This window comes from Otolemur garnettii, unplaced genomic scaffold (assembly GCF_000181295.1).
Source record: "Otolemur garnettii isolate 467f Iridium unplaced genomic scaffold, OtoGar3 scaffold00001, whole genome shotgun sequence".
NCBI lineage: Eukaryota > Metazoa > Chordata > Mammalia > Primates > Galagidae > Otolemur > Otolemur garnettii.
The window spans coordinates 36,847,088-36,851,703 of NW_003852396.1; positions in this window are offsets into that span (position 1 = coordinate 36,847,088).

Genomic DNA, 4,616 nt, shown 5'->3' on the forward strand with positions numbered 1-4,616 from the left:
GGTATATGTGGCCAGCACCCTACCCACTGAGCTAAAGGTGCCACTCTTCTTATGTGTTTTCAAGGTAGTGCTTATATTATGACATTTAAAACTGAAGTTATGAATATTGATGTTTTTGCTGGGCTTCTTGTAAAAGTAAAATACAACATATACATTCTCACCCTAACTCTAGCCCTAGTGGTAAAAAACAAAACATGTGTTCTATCCAATACAGAAATCACTATGAAAATTAAATTGTTATTTTTTATTTGACATAACAGATGAATTTCCCTTAGTGAATAACAAACAGAGCTTGCAGACAAGTTTTCTTTTGATGTCCATGGCATTTGTGAAATCTCTAGTATTACCTCTTAGAGAACAGAAATACCACAGAGGTGTGGGTGAAGTTAAGTGTCAGGCCCACCTCTAATAAAGAATTCCAAATGTCAGCAATAGAGTTAAAAAGACTGGTGATGTCTGTTCAAATCACCATTCTTACTGTGTTTGTATTTACTAGGAACCCAAACTTTTGGTGGCTTTTTCTTTTGCATGTCTTGGATATGAAAAAAAAAATGAACATACCAGAATTGGCACTTTGTCATTAATGAAATAAAATCAGAGTAAAAAAAAATAAAGTTAATTATTAATGAGAAAGGGATATAGACTTCTCAGGGGCTATTACACATGGACTCTGGATTATACTAATTCAGAAATCCACTGTCCAGAAATCCATTGTAGTTCATCAATCAGAGAGAAAGAAAGCTTATAAGAATTAGGTAGTAAGTGGAATTTTGACCCAATTTCACCTCATTATGAGCCCAATGGCACCCAGATTTATAATTGAACTAGTTTCAGTCAACAACTGCCAAAATTCCCCCATGTTAGCTCCATGATCCATTGAATAGGGCTGTTATATTAGAAGATTCAAGTAGTGGCTCCTGGATCTGCTCATCCCAGCCAGTATGGAAAGTCAAAGGAATAATATTTTCTTCAGAGAAGTCAGAGATAAATACTGTCCTATTTTTTATCATTATTGTTTAGTCCTCTTAGAATGCTAGTTCTGATCTGAAACCAGGGCTAGCTTATTGCAATCATAAGTAAATATATTTTTAAGGCCATTACTTCCCTTTCATCTTTAAATTGTTTACCTGAAACTAGACTTTGAGTTCAGATTAGTTGGCTCAGAGTAGATGGTTTAATGACTCCTCAGGGATCAGGGAAGCCTCTGCTCATAGTCAATTCTAGAGACCCCATTGAGTCTGAAGATTATTAGTCCAGGGATTCCTATTTCCTATGTTTGGAACTGAAGATGAGGTGCAGAATTAAAGAAAAAGCCCCGGAGGACTCACAGATGAGACAACATCTCTGCTTATCCCTGTTTCCCCAGCAGCTCAAGCTGATACTTCTGCAAATCATGGCCCATTCCTAGATAAGGAAGGTATTAGAGCAATAGGAGAGGTCACTAGTTCTCTGTGTGTGTGTGTGTGTGTGTGTATACATACACATACATACATTTGAACAGCATTTAAAAACACTAAGAAATTCACCTTTACTCCCTTTGGGGTCTGAAACTACCTGGCTCTTTGAAATTAGACAAAACTAGCATTTTAAAATAAAATGTCTAAAATCTCTGCTAACTGCTTTACTGATGACTGGTGAGTACCATCTGAATCTGTAGCTTGCTCCACTACTGGGAGGGACCATCTGATTTGTTTTCATTCAGGAATCAACAACAGGCTAGAAGTAATCTCCTAGATCAGATACATTCTGAGCAAACATGTACATATTGACCAGGTGAAAGATCAGAAATATTCTGGGAATGGAGGGGATCCAGGTTTCAAGAAAATAGAATCTGAGTTACAAAATGTAGAAATTAGAAGAACATAAGTGAGACTACAGAAGGCATATTTGTCTGGGCACAATGGCTCATGACTATAAGACAGAACAATGGTTTGAGCTCAGGAGTTCAAAACCAGTCTGAGAAATAATGAGATTCCCATCCCTACTAAAAATAGAAAAAAGTTACCTGAGTGTTGGGGCACTTGCCTATAGTCAATAGCTACTTGGGAGGCTGAGGCAGGAGGATTGATTGAGTCCAGTAGTTTGAGATTGCTATGAGGTAGGCTGACAGCCCTCTAGCCTGGGGCAACAGTTTGAGACCCTGTTTCCAGGAAAAAACAAAGGCAATTTTAACCTCATATTAAAAATTGCCTTTGTCACCAGAAATGGTGTCTCATGCCTATAATTGAGAGGGGGATCACTTGAGCCCAGGAGTTCAAGACTAGCCTGGACAACACAGTGAGGCTTCATCTCTATAAAAAATTATTGTAATATGGAAATGCACACCTGTAGTTGCAGTTACTCAAAAGATTGAGGTGGGAGGATTGCTTGAGCCCAGAAGTTTGAGGTTCAAACATTAAGATGAAAGGATTGCTTGAGCCCAGAGGTTCAAAGCCTTGGTTGAAATAACTCCTGACCCAAAATGTATCAGAATCTTTTACTATGTTGTTTTATATTAAAATGATTAAGAGAATTATCTCTAGCTTCATGTTCTGGCTTGTTTTGTCAGATTACTTTCCTCAACTAAGTTCTATTGTAATTGGGAAAATGGGTATTTCAATTTTTTCTCAAGTTACATATGAAGTATATTTTAAGTTTGTACATTTGCAGATTAAATATTTAGGGGAAGGATATTCAAAGATTAATAATATGCAATAACAGATGCAAAAATAATATGAAATGTGCAAATACAGGAATTTAATATTTCAACTTGGATATAAAGTAAATACATAGATTGAAGCAAAAAAGGTTTTCTTATTCAACCACATATAATTATGAATAAGTTAAAACAATTCTCAAGATAGAGAATAATCAAAATAGGCTCAAAATAATTATAGAGCCTTTGAAGCAGGAATTAGTTAATTAATGATATAGTTCCAGGTATTCAGTGAGTCTCTAAAGGACATTTTCACATAAAGTCATATTGAAAAGAGCAAGAAAGAGAAGAATGTGAAGGCGCAGTATAGCCATGAACATTCTGCCAGTTCTTTGAACATCTGTCTCTGTGGCACAGCTGGACAGTCAAATAACAGCATCTTATTATCTTATCTTTGTATATTAAATTGTATGACAAAGTCAATAATGTATCATGCCTGCTATATTTTAATATCTTCCTAAATAAGGAAGATATATTGCCAGAATTCCTTCCATTGAACATATTTATAAACTTCCTTTTTTACAGGGATATTTTTATTCATCAGAAATTAATTGTTAAAATTAGGCTCAAACAGAAGACACAGTATTATCAGATATGAGCCTAGAGTAGCATTTTTTAAAGAACAGTGAGAGAAAAAGAAGACACAAAAAACTTGGAGTGACAAAATTCACAGGAGTAAGTGTCAATTTTTTAAGAACAATGTTCAGTGTCATTTGTATGCACTAATGTATAAATGCACAATGTTCATACCGAACTAACATCAAAAATATGTTGAGGGAAAACTATTTACACCTTATCTCAAGCCTTCTGATTATTCATTGTTTTCCTCAATGTCTGTGAATTTCTCATTTTTCCCCAGAACAAAATAAATCAAGAACAAAATGGCTGGAGAAATTCAGTACGCAAGATCCAAGTGCCTCCTCCATATGTACCCAGAGAATCAAGAACATCAAAGGTCTCTCTCCATGTCTTTCTTAGTATTGAATATCCTCATCCTTGTGTGGAGTCAGGAGACAATCCATATACCCCACGTGGGTTGGAACTTCTCTTCTCCCCTGCATGTTTTAATTTGTATAAGGAGCTGCCATCCCCTCCGGATACTGCACAGTCTCATCTTGCAGAGGACAACCATTGTCATGATGCACACCTTTATCCAGATTCAATTCTTATGTGCTCTACCCTCCAAGCAACTCCTGGCCAGATTATCCTGTGGGCAATCCATGTCCATTGGTGACCCTGTGAGCTACACATTCTTGGTAACTGTGAAAGTCCAAAGTAACCTGCTGGCCTGGGCTCACTTGCATTCAGGGACACACACTACGGCAGCCTCTCTACTTCTGTGTGCTGATTGGACCATCATCTATCTCTGTCTTACACAGCCCCATGTATTCTAGCTCTTGCCTGTTAGTGTTTTACTCAAAATATCACCAGCTTTTTTTATTACTGTGTCTGTAAAAATCACCAGTGCTATTAGAAATGTCTTTCTCTCCCAGGTATTCATCTTGGTTTTGCTTCTAAACATTCTCCCTTCTAAAGCATTTTTAGCTACTTCTTCTATCTGTTATCCATGGGTCTATCCAACTTTCTTTTCTGAGATTATAAAACAAACTGTTTCAAGTCTTGTCCTCAGTTGGACCAGGTAAACACAGCCATAAGCACTCCAAATCCCAAAAATATATTTCAAGGCATTCTGAAGAAAAGAATTTCCCAGAGGTAGCACCCAAAAAAAACAAAAAAAAAAACAAAAAAACTATTGAACGTACATCAAAGGAAAGCAGGTCTCAGCCATTATATAAGCTAAAACAGAAGCCCAATCTGTTTGGTGGGCTTTAACTAAGATAATATGTTTGAATTACAAAAATATTTATCAAATGCAGAAAACCAAAATATTCTGTAAAAAAGAAGTGTAACACTCCATATT